The sequence below is a fragment of the Anser cygnoides genome, chromosome 1 (assembly GCF_040182565.1).
Source record: "Anser cygnoides isolate HZ-2024a breed goose chromosome 1, Taihu_goose_T2T_genome, whole genome shotgun sequence".
In the NCBI taxonomy this organism is placed as follows: Eukaryota; Metazoa; Chordata; class Aves; order Anseriformes; family Anatidae; genus Anser; species Anser cygnoides.
In genome coordinates, this window is record NC_089873.1 from 29,047,784 (window position 1) to 29,066,027 (window position 18,244).

Below are 18,244 nucleotides of genomic sequence, written 5' to 3' on the forward strand. Positions count from 1 at the left end.
AGCTTAAACAGATATTTTCTCTCCCTGATGTCTTCTCTGCCTTTCTGTAACATACTTAGAAATATGAAAGAGAAATCATATCCTCTCTCAGTTTTTGTTTCATTAAGCTAAACATGTCACAGTTTCTTAGTCTCATCTTACAAGATAAGCTTTCCATTTCCTGATCACCCTCGCAGCCCATCTCTGTTGCTGTTCCAATATTAATTCATTTTTCTTGGAGGGAAAAAAAAAGTGTTAAGGCTAATAGCCTGTTTGTCCCTCCCAGTTCATGACTATCCTCATCATTCTTCTGTGTAATGTCCCCAGAGTTACAGTACAAATTAAGGTAGTGTCTTCTTTACACTAAAGTTATAAAAAAAATAATAATCATAATAATTGCAGATTACATAATTTATAAATACTGATTTTGGGAAACAAACACACAGTGCTCATTTGTATTATATGCCTAAGTACTAGGCAATCTTTCACAATCAAGTGACCAGCATGAAATTAAAGCCTACTTCTTAGCACTAAAATAAAACATATTCATTCTAGTAACCCACACATTTTTATCTGCAAAGATGCTGTGAACTAAATTTTCTGACTGCATATACGTATGCATTCCAAGAAACAGATTCAAGCTCTCACCATAGATTGTTTAGCTCTGTTACTTAAAGCAGATCTTAAATAACAAGCTGACCTGAACCAAAACTTGTTTCAACAATTTAATTTATGTCACATTACTTTCAAAATGAGCAAAGAAAGAGTTTGAAGTGTGACAGCGGACAGCAGTCATGTTTACTGCACGTTCCTCACTACAACCAAGCTCTACAACTAAAACATGTTGGGCATTGGAAAGAATGCACATGCAGGTACCTTTGCTTGTTCCCTTTCTTCTCTGGGAAGTTTCTCTTTAATTTCTCATAACTGCCACACAAAGAAAGTCACAGCAAATCCCCAAAGATGAGGCAAGGGTATTACCTTAATGGCAGCGTCTTACACTGACAGTCCAGAGAGAAGTACCCTGTCTACAGTTTGAAGAATTCAGGCATCTAACTTTCATTTCCCTTCCTGGTGTCACCTACTACCAACAACCATATAAGCAGCTCCTGACTCAGTAGAGACAAACATTCATACCATGCAAAATCAATAGCATCCACATACAAACCTGTGTAAAATACTAATTTACACAGTTTCAACCCCTGTCAATTTTAATAGATCACTAAAGAGTTAAGAGTTGCTTAGAAAAGTGATAGTATCATTGCTCAAAACAATAAATATCCTCCAACTAATTACTGAAATGAATTACATGTCCAAAAGTCTGGAGTCCTGAATATAAATGATGTTTAAACATTTAAGACTTGCAACAAGCATCACATCTCATACTTGCATGTATATGAATATTACTAAACCTTACCCTCCCCCAAAACAAGATCCTTATTACGACAAAATACTTAGTCTTTGTTTGAAACAGACTTTTAGAAGACAATGTTGTACCCTCTGAATATTTGCAGTTACAAAAAATAAAAAAAAAACAAGATGCTGTTCTACACACACACTCAGAGAGTTATGAAGATATTCATCCATTAGCTTGAGCAGGAGCAGACACGTAACAAAAGCAAGTTGCTCAACTCTGTACAGGCTATGCCCTCAATCTTACTGCTGGTAGTGAATATGCTTGCTGAAATAGTAGTTATTAACTGATTCACAGATCAGATAACAACCCATCTGTTTACCTCCAGATGTTCTATCTAGAAAGCGCTCCATGAAGAGAAAACTCACTAAAAAAAAAAAAAAGTAAACAGTCCCTTTCTGAAAGCTTTCTAACTCTCAGATAGAGCTGTACAGATCGACACAAGCTTATGTGTATTACTATTACATTACACTCCAGTGAGATTTTTTTTCAGTCACTTATTACACACTCTTGTTTTTTAAACTCATGAGAAAGAAAACACTTCTATATAAATTATATTCTTCCTAACCATAACCAGTATATTTCAGCTTCCAGCATGACAGCTTTCATCAGCTAAATATGAAAACTGGGCCCAAAAATCATAATTCATAGCACAAATAATTACAGAACTTATGATTCACCCAATACAGAATGTGATTTTTATCACCATAAATACAATAGTTTAAAACAACAAAACAGCTTTTCAATTATTATTTTCAAAAAAACATAAAGGACAAAATTAACTCAACAGTAATGCTTCAGAACTAATAAGTCTAATTTTTAAGTGTATTGAAGCAAATGGATACTTTTGTACTGATGTGAGTAATTAAAGTACAAGAGCTTCACAGACTCAGAGATGTAATGCAGCCCTTTTATCAAAAGCAGTCACTCTATCGCGGCCTGACAGTTAACAGCATATGATCTGGTAAACAAATACTTTCACACAGTACAAAAGTGCCATTAAAGGCCAGAACTGTCAACACAAATTCCATTCTTACAAGAGAAAAAAATATATAAACTGTTGATCACCTCTGGTTGCCTTAACTAGCATGGAGGTTGTCATGGAAACATTTCTGCGAAGTTCACAGTGATGAAACACAAACACTTCCAGTTTAATTGCTATTAGGTTTAGCATACCAGAGTTTATTTATACTCAAAGAGCATTATGATAAAATGCAGTAGAAAGTAAAGCTAGTAATGATCTGGCATAGCAAAGCCAACAGATTTAAAAGAAAAAAAAATAAGGAAAATAAAGCCAAATATAGAAGACTTTTATTAGACTGAAACAAGACCCCAAAAAAAATGAATTATCCTTTTCCCAAAAATATTAACAGAACTTTCAGCTAGAACGTGACTTGCCCATGACAGTTTTAATGCAACTATATTAACATACTGATGTGTGAAAATACTAAAGAAACAAAACATTTTCAAAGCTCATTTGAGCTACCAAATACAGCAGTATCTATTATACAAATTCAGAACAGATTCTTAATAAAAATTACAGCATATTAACTTTTGTAGCACCCTTCTATCATGTGAATATTCTATTTTTCAGATAGAATAGATCTAGTCCTGCTATTTTCTTACCAGCAGAGCTCCCACAGCATAAATGACAATTCTGTTGTCCTTACAGACAAATTGAGCCCAATGAGATTTCAAGTTATAGTGCTGACTGACTACATGAATACAAGTCAGGAACAGCTTAGTTTTATTCCATTACAGTTAATGGAGATTCACTTTTATTTTATTAGAATTAAACAAAATTTATACAGATGCATGGAAGTTACTAACCAAAATCTGCAGGTTCCTTTCATTATAATCCGATTTCATTTTTTAATAATACTACATTCATTCTTAGTGTATGAGTTAAGTTAATGCAAAGCTTTAATAAATTCCAGTGACTTTTTATCTGTTTTCATTAGCAGAAGTTTACTCAACTCTGCTGACAGCCTGCAACACTCAGAAGCTGAGCAGAGGTCAGGGGGTTGGAAGAGGGAATGGAACCAGTTTGTGCGTGAAGCGCGCAAGGCACAAGTACAGAACAAGGATTCAGACGGGGTGCTGCCGGAGTCTGCTACACACAGACGGGGAGCGGGAAAAAGAAATCAAGTGGGATACATTGTGCTTACTTTACAGACACCGCCAAATTCCCGGCTGCTGACTCTGGCATACAAGTATAAGAACACAATCTATGGCCCACAACCTGCTATTAATTTCTTCATTCATATGAGTTATGTTTTGAACAAAGGTATGCAAAGGAAAATATATCATCTATAACGCAATAACTATATTTTAATCATTTTCCATTATCTGGTTGTTATGCCTAATCTCAAAGTAAAAATGCATTCATCTTTATGATTACCATATTTATGCCTCTTAATTCTTTTTTTTTTTTTCCTTTTCACATTTGCCCATCTCACATTTATTCATTCTCTACTTCCCCTCTTGCTGATGTTCCTGACAATCCTCATTCTCCCCTTCCCAGCCACTGAAGCTGCAATAAATTAAATTGTTAATGCTGAATTTTAAAATCCACCATTAAGTTTAGAATGAGTACCTTAAAAAGGATTAATGAAGAAAGAAGAAAATGGAATAAGGATAGACTTAGTGTGTTCCAGATTACTAGCAGACTCAGGAAAATAACACTAACAAGTTTACATTCTCAAGATTATAATTATTACTGCTACAGGAATATATGGATTTGAATATATGCTTAAATCAGGAGCAATTTGAAGAGCACCACATTTTTGTCAAGTAGCCCCACATTCATCACGTGATTTCTTTCACCCTACTTTTTTTTTTTTAGCTAGCAATATTTCATCTCAAACTACGTAATTTACCATCTAATATTCTACTTCCTGTTTATTAATAATATGCTTCTGATCTAAATGAACATAGTTTTTGTGACAGTTACTGGAAGACAGCAGCTTCTTTAACCCCGATGCATGGTTCTGCAGTATCACCATGGTCATTACTGCAGAATCTGAATGTACCCAGTACTGTCACTGTAATGTATTTTTCTTCTGGTCCTCTTCCCACAAGGGAGAAATATGCAAACGAGTGCCCTGTTTTGTTAAAGCCCTTTTCTACTTCTCTGAGTTATTTTGTCCTGAGGGCTATTAGAAAGTTAGTTTGTTCTGTGAAAACACATAGAAATAAGTGTATTCATGACAAAGAAAAAAATAACGATTTTAAAAGTCTTGGGATTAGAAGTGAAATAGGATGCAATTTACGATGTTCTTCAGTTCCTCTTTCTCCAAGGCTTGGACGTATCCCTGAACAAGGTCCCTACTCTGCACAGAGGATCTTCAGCCTTCCTGACACAGGGAGCTCCCCTTTTCTGGAGAAGCGCAATGAACGCAGGCTTCATTCCCAAGCTCGTGTGGAACCAGGCCAAGAACACTGAAAATAAATACTAAGACACCAAACGACTTCCAAAGTCCTGTGAGGATATGGCAGACAAATCAGAAGACAGATATATTTAACTAAAGACAGCATGTACTTCAACATTTTCAATTTCTACATCTTCACATCCTGTTGTACCATAACGGTGGTACTAAACCAACAGCTAACAAAAAGATACAAATAATGATAATTTTATCACCCGTCAAGACAGTGAAGACTAGCTTACAGAAAGTCTTACAATCAGATAATTCCCCATGCAAAGATACTTTCTGGAAATTTTATGCATCCATTGAACAAGTGTGTCAAAACTGTTTGCAATGCTTCACAACAAGATTTATGAGATTTTATCATTATTCCAAGTGATACTCAGGTGAAACCATCTGAACCTGGTGTTTTGGGAGTGCTTGACAGGATATAAAATCTATGATTATTTCAATCCCACCTTCATCAGTGAGACACCTTCTCATGCAGTTTTCTTAGCTGAAGCTCGTTCAGAAGAGGTTAAGCAAATGCCATTATGTTTTCAGTTCCATCTGGAAGCAAACGGTGGGAGATCACAACGCCATTTAGTCTCAAATACACCCTACCCAAAAGCAGGCTCATTCTGCTGGCAGCAGGTCTTGCAGTAATGAGCATCAATGCTCCTTCACATTGCTTTGTGCTGTCTGCCATGCCTCTGGCTGATGTAGTGCTTTCTTGTACTGAAGATTTCAAATTTGGCTTCTTCTGGTCACTTTCTTTATTTCCTTGTGTTGTTCTTCCCAATTCAAAATAAGGCAACTAGTGGAACAGATGGCATCTAGAAAGAGCTGGATGGGAAGATATCTCTCTCTTAGCCTTGGGCAATGTCAGGTGAAAGTCTGGTGAGCTGATGAACTGACCTTGGGGAGCTGTAATCATATTGATTACTAAAGTGAGGGTAGCTGAACCAGCAGCGTGACAGTGACATGTTTCAGTAATGACAGAAACAAATGAAGGAACGAATGAACACAACAGGAACAAAAGCGAAAAGAAGACCCATTGCAGTCTTTGGTAGCCCATTTACCTGAAACAAGCTGTCCATGCTGCCACATCCTCCTGGATGCCATTCTCTGTTTTGACTGGAGAAAGCAAGGAAAAAGGAAAGGAGGAACAACCAAACACTAAGCAGTGAGTTAGACCTGCAGCATAACTTCCTGATGAAGAGGCCATGCAAGTCAAGAGGAGCGGGGCTGGGAGTCCAGGTCTTTTCATGAGAGCATTGCTCCCTGACAGCTTTCTACTTGGTGGTCCCTGTGAGAAAGGTGAAGGAGCTACGGGGGAAACCCCACCTCCCTCTCAGTCTTTGATAACCTTTCTCTTTTCTCTTTCCAGTTCCTCAACAACAAAATATGAACCTGGGTGCACCAACACCGCATCTTTTCTAGAACAAAAGGGTCACTCTGAGCCAAACCCAGAGCTCCAAGTACCCTCAGCAATGTAGAAGAAAGGAGCAAGAAGAAGAGAGAAAAAATCCTTCTACCAACTCTCAAGATCCCTGGTTATTTCCTTGCTTGGTAATAAAAAAGAAAATGAGATACACTGAAGATCAAAGAGGAGCATCAGACACACTCCAGTATGCGAAGCCTTAAATATGCTTCAGTACAAATGAGAAAGAAAAAAAATCACACTACAGTAGTACTGTCTAGAGCCTTGTATCACTGTCCCCAAGTGATTCAAAGCCATCAAACTTCAGGCATTTGTTTCCCAAGAGATTACACATGTAACAGCACAAAAGCTGTTAACATTATGACTGTTTACTTCATTGGTGGCAGCATCTTCACAGGTGACAAACACTTGCACTTAAATTCATTCTCTCTCTCAGTAGAATGACATCACAGAAGAGAGAGGATGGCATCTTTTATTTGTTTATTTTCCTTTTTTAAAAAATAAAATCTGCACAATAGCAGTCAGTTAATGGCAGTCCCAAGAAATAAAATAAAGGGAAAAAAAAAAAAAGAAAGAAAATAAAACTCTGAGAAAAGAAAACATTGCATTGATAAATTTAAAAATAAAAATTAAAAAAATTGCAATGCTGTTAAATTGGCAAAGAGATAGTAGGAAGTTTACAGCTGATGTGTTCCAGGCTACACCAAAATTATGTATGTGTAAAATGTTCATAATAGAGTATAAAAAGTCTAAAATTTATTAAGGTTTCATGCTGATCCTTCAGTCTGGCAAATGTTTGTAAAAAGAAAAAAAAAAAAAGCAGTGTTAAGTAAACATTTCAGACCTCAACCTTCTTTATATGCCTTTGAACCTTCGCTTTCATGTGCAATACCTGACAGCCCACTGAGAATAAATGCTGAAAGCCCCAAAGATGGGTAAAACAGAATTTCTGACTCAGGAAATAAAGATCAGCTGAATATGATTCCCATATGGCAAACCAGATCAATGGAAAGCAAGACCAAAATTTACAATATCTATACTGTGCAGTACAACATGGAGGTTGTCTTTTATTGCTGGTAGTGAAACTCCCAGTGGCCGAGAATAAAAGCAGACACAAAGATTATACATCCACTAATGGTGAACTCTAAAAATACACATTGATACATTTTGGAGAAAAAAAAAAAAAAAGGGAAAATAAAAAATGTTGAACCTTTATTTAATATTACTGAATACCTAACAGCAATTAGAGCAATCAACTTCCAGCACAAAATCCAGGATTATTAATATAAAGGCATGTTTTCAAAGCCAAGAGAAAAAGAAAAAAAAAAAAAAAGAACAGCAGATCGGATTACCTGATATGAAAAGAAACACTCTTTGCTGTAAAACTAAAACAGCTTCAAGGCTACTTTTGTGATAGCATGTGTGGCTGAATGTGAGAAAATGTATAACAATATTATTACTTTTATTTCAAGATTTCCTGTAAAACCTCAGGTCATGCTCATGAAGACTTCCTTAAAAAGCAATGATAAATCTGATGAACAATTTTTAGAACTTGAAAGAAGGACAATTGGAAGGGGGGAGGTAATCAAGCGGACCTCAACAACGGAACCGACACAGCAACACTGACTTGTGTTAGCAGGGCTTCTCTGCCAGGAATCCCAAAGCAATGCACCTAGCTATCTCTGGTGGTGTCTCAGAGGGCACGTATAGTAAGAAGTCTGTAAGTAAAGGAAAAAAACTCAACTTCTCGGATTCTTCTAATACAGTTCAGATGGAAATACATAAAAGGGAAGAAAAGAAGCTGACAATTCATTTAGTAAATATAAACTGACCAAATTAAGAAGACATAAATCAGCTTTCAAACTTGAGGAAAATATTTGCTCTATTCTAGTAGCAAAGTCTCAACAAAATAAAACTCCTCTACGGGGCTAATAAGCTCTCTCCTTACCTTCTTTCTTGGGCAACATTACCATTAGTTTAGGCCAATAATTCAGGCATCATCTTTGACTCATTCTTCACACACGAGCACCTCGGCGCTGTAGATTCACATATTTACAAAAGTTTTATATGTAAGTATTATAGGATCTTTACAAACCCCATTCTTAAGGTATGTCTCTCCTCTCAAACCATACAGCTAATATTCCCATCCCTCTTATTTCACATCTTGTTCCTCTCTTCTGTTCTAATCTTGACAAATGCAATCTCGTTCCACTGACATAAATCCAGTATCCCATTATATATTAATCACTTATCTTCCATGTCAAAGCCTACCTATCATCTCTCATTCCGTATCTAGAAGTAAACTCCCTTCTCCTTTAGGTCCAGGCTGCCAGCTTCCATCATCTATGTGTTATTTTTTCAATTAAGTGTCTTTAGGCTTTAGGCTTTTTATCCAGGCTGACACCTCACAGATCTGTGAATGTCCACAAGGCTAACTGATTAGCGTCTTCCAAATTGCTTTGGCAGGAGACCTATGGAAAATTTTAAAACAGATTATTTGCTGATATGCTACAATAACTCCTTGTTTTCTTGTTCTTCCTTGTCTGATTCTACCTGCCGTGTCCACTTAAATATTTAAATTGTCCAGTTTCTGGGGTGGGATTCACAGTTGTTCTGTGTTTGTACAGTACCTAGTAGTGGTGTTACGGTCCATCCCTGAGACTCTAAAGGAGTGTCAAAGGACAAATATGGAACTAATGAATACTGATATGCCAATAAGCACACTAAGCACCCTCCTGCTTCCTTCAAAGGAAAAATCAGTGGTCAAACTAACATTCATATATATCATGGTTGTAAGGGATTGCTGGCATAATTCCTTCACCAAACTTGAGCATGTGTTAGAAAAGCCCTTAAATCATAATTTAAAGTTTCCCAGTGAAAGCTACTTTGAAGTCCTTAATAATGTCTTTTTGTGAACAACTACTCTCAGTGTTAAAAACTGCTCTTCTCCTACTGGACTTTGTTATGCCTTTATAAAGTAAACTGGAAACTCTCTATTATCAAGTTTCTCCTCTATATGTAGTCCTATTTTCCTTTTTTTTTTTCAGAAAGTATCCAGAAACTTTTCTTTTTTTTTTTCTATCCAGAAACTTTTTTCTTTTCCTGATGCCAAAAAAAGAAGGAAGGAATTTAGGCAGAAACATCTAGCTTTGTTATTCCCATTTAAGATTTATTTGTTTATACACCCCAGAGTATAAATTCCCAATTTAAATTTAAAACATCCATACTCATCTGATCAGCCAGCATAAATGTCCATGTCTTTTCCAGAGTCACAACTCTCCTCTCTGGATACAGACCCCAATATTGAAAGCAAAGCCTGTAACATTGTCTCTAATTGTATGACCTTGTATTTGCGTGTACTTAGATACTCTCTTACTATATTTGATCTGGGCTCATATGCTGATCACATTGCTAAGTATCATTCTCTGTCCTCTTAAATTGATATATTTACTCTCCTTTATTTTTTTTTAATTTCACAGAACTAGCAAATTACAAATATTCATGACACCTCCAAGTTATCAAAAAAAAAATTCCTCAGAAATATCAGACCATTCTTTCCACCTCTCATTATTCTGTATTACTTTCTTATAATTTTAAAAAATATTTTCCTAAAATCAAAGTTGTTGGAGGAAATAAAGCAGTAACACTCAACAGAAGTAAAAGACAAAGCAAGAAAACTGTTATCATGTAACACACAACTATTCAACTCTCACTTATGAATCAGATCTTCAGAGATTTCCAATACCTGAAAATACAGTACATGCTTCTCTTGTATTTTTATCCCTTTGATATAAAAATAAAAATAAAGGCAAATTAAAGACACATCTCCAAACTATAAACTGAGCTTGCTTTCTGTCCCTCTCGCTCGTTCACAAGCAGAATTGTGTTGCTACCAAACCAGCTTCCCGCACAGCATGCAAGATCAGTGCGGCTCTAGCGTCTTCCCTGATGAGCCCCAGCTGTGGAGGATGGAAATCTTGCACGCTGCAGAACATATGGGGTACCAAGTTTTAATAGCCTGATTCTGCAACACTCAGTTCAGGAAGTTTTTACACATCCTATTAATTATAATAATATCAGTGAGGCTTACCCAGCAAACAAGCCAAAGCAGCTGAGCTCTGCAAGAAGTTTTTCAAAGGTATAATGGAGTTAACCAAAGGGCATTAGTAAGTACTGAAGGAAAAGGAGGGGAGATAATAAAAACAGGCAATCAGCTACAAAACATGAGATGAGACTTGAAGGCTACTATTCCCTCTTTCAAGCATAAGATTGATTTTCTACTGCATCCCTAAGCAAATTACTTGAATCTTTAGCCTCACAGAAATCAGGTTCCACTTTAACTTTCTCCTGATACATCTGACATTTCAGCTGACATGAAGCACTTTCCATACAACGATTTCGGTAAAAATGTGATGGTTTCTTGTGCCACCACTGTATTTTATGCAGCTTCTTCACCTTGCAGTATTCCTCTAGTTAGATACAAGTTTTAGGATCCTTCTTCTTCGATGAAATCATTTTTTCTTAGAATCATCTCCTCCATTGCTAGGATCAACTTTAAATAGGCATGAGAGGAAAGAAAACTGAAAAAAAAAAATCATAATATTTTGCAAGCAAAAGCAACCAGAACAATTTCAGAGCTACGGTCTCCAGAATTAGTGGTGCTGTTGAAAACTTCCAAAAGGAAAGATTAGAACGGAGGATTATGGTGGAGGAAAGTTTTCTCTGTCCCATATTCTGGCCTCCAGAAGTAAGCATCTCAGCACAATCACAGGGGCACGCTCGCTTAGCACCTCAGCCCTGACACGCCGTGGCCGCAGCTCTTGTCCAGAGCTCTGTCCCTGCCATCCAGAGAGCTACAGACAGAACCCTAATGCTCTTGTTTCTCCAAGACCCTAATATTTACAGCTGAACACGAGATGAGTTAAAGCATTTTGGAAAGCTAGGAAGCAAGTTATGCTGTCTGAATAGATATAACCCTTGTATTTTCTGAGAGTTCTGTAGCAAAGAGAATACACTGTAATCCCAGAAGCTCAAAAACCATAACTAGTCTCCTTTAAAAATGGGGAGGAATGGAAGTTTTCCTCCTCTCTTCATCTCTTCACTATCAGCAGCATTATTTCCTTTTTTGTTTGTTTTTTAATTTGTACGTATTTTTTATTTGTCTGAAGATTTCAGAACTCTTCTGTCTGTCCATTATGCATGCACGTGAAAATTATTACTCTGCCATCCACAGCAGGCAACTGATACGTTTTCCTTTATATGGACAAATTCACACATAGCGGCAGCACACGCTTTTTCAGTCAACCACTTAACTATTTGTGAGAAAGTAGAGGAATGCAAGGCACTAGGACTCCTAGTTTCTATTTCTAAGAGTCACACACTTCCAAAGATGAACGAAAGCAGCATCTTCCTTGGCATCATCTGCAATGACTGGGTTCCACCCTGCACATGGAAATCATGGGCTCCTACTTTGGCCAAGTTAACCAAGTCAATTATCATTAAAACACTAATCCCTTGTAGAGAGGGTCACATTGCATTAATGTGACTTACCCAACCACTCAGAGGGGTGTACGCTTTCTGAAACACAATGTGGCAAAGCAGATGACCCATACGTCTCCTAGACTACGGATCCGAATTTCAGATTTTTTATGAAGTGACTTTAGTGCCAACATTCATCCATTCACTTTCCATATAAGATAACTGAGAGTTATCTCCACTAAAGAAAGAGTAGTTAGCCTTAATGAATAGTAATTATCAGAGAAGGCATACTCACTTTAACAATACCCAATATAACAGATAGGCCTATTCTTGTTTCTATCTAAATCTGCCTTAAATAAAAAAAATACTTAAATGAAAACAAGATGATCATCTTCTTTTTCTAAATAAATAAAACCACATAAAAGCAAGAGCTTCCACAGCAGAGTCTACAGGAGGTGCAGAAATCATGCTTCACGAAATAAATTTGCACTACTTAGCCTTTGTCTCAGTTTGCAGTGGTTTGTTATTGTTTTGAATCTTATTTATTTGTTTATAAAATACTTAAGTTATTAGTGGTCAAATCTACCATCCCATACAAACATGCAACCATCAACAGAAGATTAAACTAAAAAAAAAGAGTCTGCATGAGATTATACTGAACTGCAAACAGTGGCAAAAGCAATTAATCAACCTTAAGCGAGCAAAAGCCCTAGATCAACAATAGTGCTTAAAACAAATTAAAACTTTGCAAATGGTCACAGAAATGGTCTTTTTTATATCAAGTATATCAAACTTTTAGGAGGCTTCAAACTGTTTAAATTGCAAACCAAAGACAGAAACTTTGCTTCTGTAGTCACTATATATATACATATTGCTAGATTATTTTTTAACTTCTTCTCACTAACAACAAAAATGCAGGCCTTAAATGAAGTTTGAAGTTCTGGAAGAAAAAATGCCTTTGATGTCATACTGCAATAAACAAATTGGTCAAGTCAAGAAAACATTTCAGAAAATGTTGATTTGTGGTACAGCTACCAATTAGCCATTTTTTGTTTGTTTTTACTTTTGTAAAGTTCACTAAAACTGTATTTACTGCCAGTACTAGAGATTTGCCAAGTGGAAATCAAAAGGTATGGTTTTAATTTCTGCAAAACATGTTATGTGGGAAACGGATGCTAGAGCTGGAAGTAGTTTAAGCACAATCACTAGCTATTTTACACAGGCCTTATTACAAGATGCACACACACGTGTGTGTGAAATAAATTTAAATTACAGAATTTTCTTTAGAGCATTATAAAACTCCAGTATGAATTATGAATACTTATCTAATAGCTAATTCACTTTCTCTCAGATCTTCTATGACAAACTGAACAGTACAAACTACTGCCGCTGTACCCAAAATGTCCAGAACGCTTTGCAATAATGGAATCTAGTTGATCCACTTCAGCAATGGTAAGACTTCATCTTGTAAATATCACATTCACATTAAGCCTCTAGATGCAGGGTAAAAAATATCGAGAAGACAAGTCTCTTACAGGAGGTTTTAAGAGGCCCATTCTCACCTTTCCGTAACTGATGCAAAAAGTGATTTGGGGGCTAATTCAACAAGAACTGTTTTCTGAATACTCATAATCACTCATTTTTTTTCATTCAGGATTTTCTTTTGCTGGATATGCATGGTAATTTCACCTTGAACTAAAACCCAAAACAGTAACGCAAGAGCAGGAAAGAGGCTCACTCAGCACCTGACTTCAATGCTTCACAAGGAGGAAGAAGAGGAGCTCATGCTCTCTTACCCCAAGAGAGTCCCTACCAGCCAGTTGGAGAGGCCGGGGAGGATGCTTCTAGCTGCTCCCCTGGCTGCAGCTGGGCCACAGCAAGAGAAGCACAGGGAACACCCATCAGGAAGCTGAGTATGGAGCTCACCTGTACCTAAGCACTGGCAGATGTCAGGGAGAGGCCCTGAGCCTTTCTCCAGAGATCACTGGCACAACATACTCATGTCCACGGACAGAGTGTATGAAACAGCACCAGACCAGGAGAGACAGACTGAATCCAAGACCTCTGCCTGTCACAAAGCTTCTCCAGTTACGTTACTGTATTTCTTGTCCACCTCCATCGTGACTCGAGTCCATTTTACAGCTCAAAGGATTACACTACAGTTGAGATAGTATTAAGCAAATTAACAGAATGCAGTGCTTTAGATAAAGAATACCCTACACAAAGAAATAACCTACTGAGAAAAAATACTGACATAACCTTAAAGTAAGTCAGAATATATTTTCACATGTATTTCCATTCTTAAGAGCTCAGGTTAAGAGTGTAAAATGAACACTTTCCTCATACAGTTAAAATACCCTTTTTTAGAAAAGGCTAATTTCAGAGGTATCTAATTTCTCTCAGAAATAGTTTCTGCACATATTTAAATAATTCATAAGAAAAAATCACTGTCTAGTGAGAGAATTATAACGTTGGCTTAGACCAACTAAAGCCAGGTTTGAGCAATACTGCACCACCACCAAAAGAGATGGTTTTGGTTAATTCTTCTCATTTGGACAGGATCTCTTTCATTAGGTCATTAGATTCTTCATTTTTCTTCTGCCTAAGTGTAAGGGCCACCACAAGCCGGTACAGAATCCAGGCAGTTAGTAAGAAACAAAATTATCTCTGAACATGAGAGGCAACACAAAAACCTGCTTCTGCTATCCTTTGTCCATACAGTCTTAACTTGCATTGAGGATATTTTTTCCCTTCTAAGAACACGACTCAGTTCACGCAGTTGCTATGCCTAGAGTAGGACTAATTTCTCAGTCTTGAAAGCCTTTCAGCAATGGAATGGGAAGCGGTAGATAGATTAAATTAGAAGATCAGAGTTTACAGTCATTGAGCTTCAGAAAGCAATTTACTGGCATTCTCTATTTAATTATCTCAACACCTCATAACCATTAATGAATTTATCTTTACTGCACTGAGATTAAGCAACTCTACCCTAAAGTTCCACGAGAAGTCTATATCTGAGCCAAGAATTACACTTATAAATTTTAGGATAGCACTTTGTCTATATCACCATCATTCTTCCCAATGCTAAAAGCAGTTAATTTCAGCCTCATGAGCCGTGACTGCTGCCCCCCTCCCCCACCTACTTAAGATAAAAAATAATGTTTGTTTCTCTTAGGGCCATTCTTGCCCACTCCATCCCTACTGCTGTGCTCACCCCGACTACAGTTTATTGAACCTAAGAAAAGCAAGTATTTCTCAGTTATAGGCTGATAGCCTGATGTGCAGAACTTGCTCCCCCTCTCCAACCCACAATGCCCCCTTGAGGCAAAAGGGAAGGGAAATGAAAAAGTTATTTTTTAAAAAATAAATAAATTGAAAAAAAAAAAAAAAGCTGAACTGCAGTAAAAGAGCAAACCGGGGAAAAAGAAAATTGAAAACCACAAAGGCTGTCCACACTTATGACACTCATCTTATCTTCCTCTGCTTAAGCAGCCTTTTTTTTTTTTTTCATGACCTCTTTTCTGGTGTGAAACTTCATCCTCTTCACTACTGTTTAGAGCAGTTTAAAGAAGGTTGCAGTTCTGAAATCCTTTTCACGTGCCCTAAATGCTACATGCACACTTAGGTATCTGGTAAAAATAATTGGAGAAATACTTTATTTTAACTTAACTCTAATTAAACACACATTTCTATAAGGCAAACAAATGCAGGGAAGTGAATAGCCATAGATATAAGAAAAAGTACTAACTTTTGTTGTTTAGAAAATTTAATCTTTAAATCTGATATAGTCCAGTGATCCCCTACAGATCCCCAATAGGCATGGCTCATCCCTGTATATCAAGAGCTAAACAAGAAAGTAAAGATTTCTGGTGGGCTTTCAAGTTTGTGCCTGAAGTCTTCCGTTTAGTTAGCTCTAACTGAAGTGTAAAAAAGAAAGAATTGTAGTCTATCTGCTGTACCTGATACTTCTGATACTTTTTTTTTTTTTGTATTTTTGTATACATCAGAAGTACAAAAACCTTCTGGAGTCAATGATTTGCATGAGGTTAATAAATACTGGTAGGAAAGGTAGTGGAGAACAAATCCAATTCTCTCAATATACTCTACCATCTTCTGTTAGCAGGCACATACAAAACACAATGAGAACAAATTACATTCAGATGGTACCAGTGTTCAGGATTTTAATATCGCTCTCCTCACTACAACTATATAAAACTCTCTGCATAAAGGTTACCTCTAACACATCTTCCAACTCTTAAACACATTAAAAAACACCCTTATTACACTGTACATTTAACCACAACACAAGAAAAGGTTAGTTCCCAATAATAACCTTATAAAGAAAGTACGGTATCAGTTAAATGGATTTTAAGTAAGGGTCCAAGATCATATTAGGCAGCAATTATAAGCTACAAATTGTATTTCATATCTTCAGCAAGAGTTAGCACAAGTCTTGCTGAGTCAAATCTCTGCTATAAAGCAAAGCCCCTTGACGTGTTTTAAATGCTGCAAGCAGCTGAGCCCTGAGGGGTTAAAGCTAATGCTAAAGCTAGGCTTGAAGAGTTGACCAGGTAGCTCGTGGCCATAGATCTAAGCATGTCAGTCACAGGCAAGTGTACTGTGCTCTGGTCACGAGTGAAGGCCAGAAGTAATAGATCAAGTTCATCAGCTGCTGCGGAGCCTACCAGAGCAGCAGCAGGGCGAAACATTAGTTTCACTGAGCCTACAGCCATCTGAACAGTAAAGGTGACACTGGATGGTGACTCATTATTTCCAACTGTCAAATGAAAGTAAATGTATTAAAAGAGTTTCTCCCAAATAGTACATCCTGGCAAAGACCCTCTCAGTGTCAGGAGTAAAAAGAAACAAAACACAGGACAAAAGAGCCCATCCCCAGCAGAAGACCTCAGAGGAGAAGCAATCTGTTACCGCATCGCCTCAGTGTAGCAAAACAGTAGCCTTTGCAGCCTGACCCAAGGCATCACCTACAAAAACCACAAACCACCACTCTCTGCAGCCATGCTCTAAGCACTCACCTTGCCTCATCTCCCCGCTTTTCCAGGAAAGTCCCCCTGGCCCACAACAGAGCAGGGAAACCTAGAGGACATGCATCGTGTGTGTCGGGGACTTCCCCGCTGAAAGAGGTCCCTACGAGGAGCAGCTTCCTCCCTCCCAGCTATGCCACCCAAGGCTTGGGTCTGTGTTTTGTTTTGCTACCGAAGCATTCCAGTGTGTGTCAGTTTGGATTGCAACATAAATATTGTGCAACTGCAGACTCGTTAGTTCCAATTATGGTAATATTGCAGGTGACAACGAGAAAGATTTTTTTTATAGTCTGTGGTCATATTCTGCTCCCAGTCATCTATGACTTAGATGAAGAGAAATTCAGCTGGAGAAACTGTTGTTAGTAGCTGAATTTAGATAAAAGTGTACGCCTAGCATTGACTTGAAAAACCGGCAGCTTCCCCATTCTGGTAATAATTTAGTCATAACAACAAAGAACTAAAGAGCAGTCACTGGGTATAGAAAAAATATTTATAAAACTGTATTTAAATGATACATAGGTATAATTAGAGGTTTTTATATAAGCACCATTGATTCACAAAATGAACAGGCGTCTACATATAAAACAGTGAGCAGTTAAAGTTTAAAGTTTTATTCTAGCTACTGAAGACATGTACTGAGTAAGAGGTTAAAACAGCACTGTAGTTAAGTCCAGGACAGTAGGTTCCATTTTTACACACAATCACATAATTATAATTGTATTCTTTTACTGAGTCACACATGAAGATTTAAAGTATGAGTGCCCAGTCTGCAACCTGGGAGGCCCAGTCAAGCATCATGCAGTTTGCACCACCCACCACTTTTCTCAGACCTTACAGCAGCTCTCCTCTCACACAACAAGCAAATGGCAAGTAGGGGAACTCGCAACAAATGGCAGTAAGGAGGTACCACCAGAACACTGCCCCACTGCCTGCTCCTTTTCTGCTCTGGAGAAGCCTGAAAGAACAAGGTGCCTCTTGGAGAGGACGAAACAAAATGTATAGGCAGTCCAACCAACCTATAGCAATACCCTTCCTAGATAAATACCTAGGGAATTACAGTTGTTCAACCACTACATTGCTCGAGAAGCACGGACATAGCTTCTGGGAACTTACTGAACAGATCCCATAGTAGCACAGATCACACAGCACACAACACAGCAGCACCATGCAGGGCTACCACGCTTCACTGAAAAGGATGGACACCATTGATTTAAAAGAAGCATATGTGTTCATTTTTTAAGGAGCATCTTCCTCGTATGTCTGGATCTTCACCAATGATGTACCTAACTGCTGCACTTTTTCGGATTCATTTAATGAACAAATGGAAGTGAACCCTTGAAAGTGTTTAAATATAAAAAAATCACTTTGAATAGGTGATTTTCGTCTTAGTGGTAACTTGATCAGAGCATATAGGTCCAAGAACTTGTATTTAAAGAAAAACCAAAAACACTTGGACTTGGCAATTTTCACTGGTAAC

The 18,244-nt window shown here is 37.4% G+C and overlaps 1 protein-coding gene across 11 annotated transcripts in view; it reads right to left on the reverse strand.

Annotated features, from left to right (window-relative positions):
- Nucleotides 1-18,244, reverse strand: part of FOXP2 (forkhead box P2) — a 441,200-nt gene that overhangs the window by 413,704 nt on the left and 9,252 nt on the right. Inside the window, exon 1 of one of the 11 annotated variants that reach the window (XM_066991454.1) lies at nucleotides 16,759-16,907. The exons of the other annotated variants lie outside the window; for them this stretch is intronic. The gene's annotated coding sequence lies outside the window, so the exon portion shown is untranslated. Of the gene's footprint in view, nucleotides 1-16,758; nucleotides 16,908-18,244 lie in introns of those variants that run through there. 11 annotated transcript variants of the gene reach the window in all.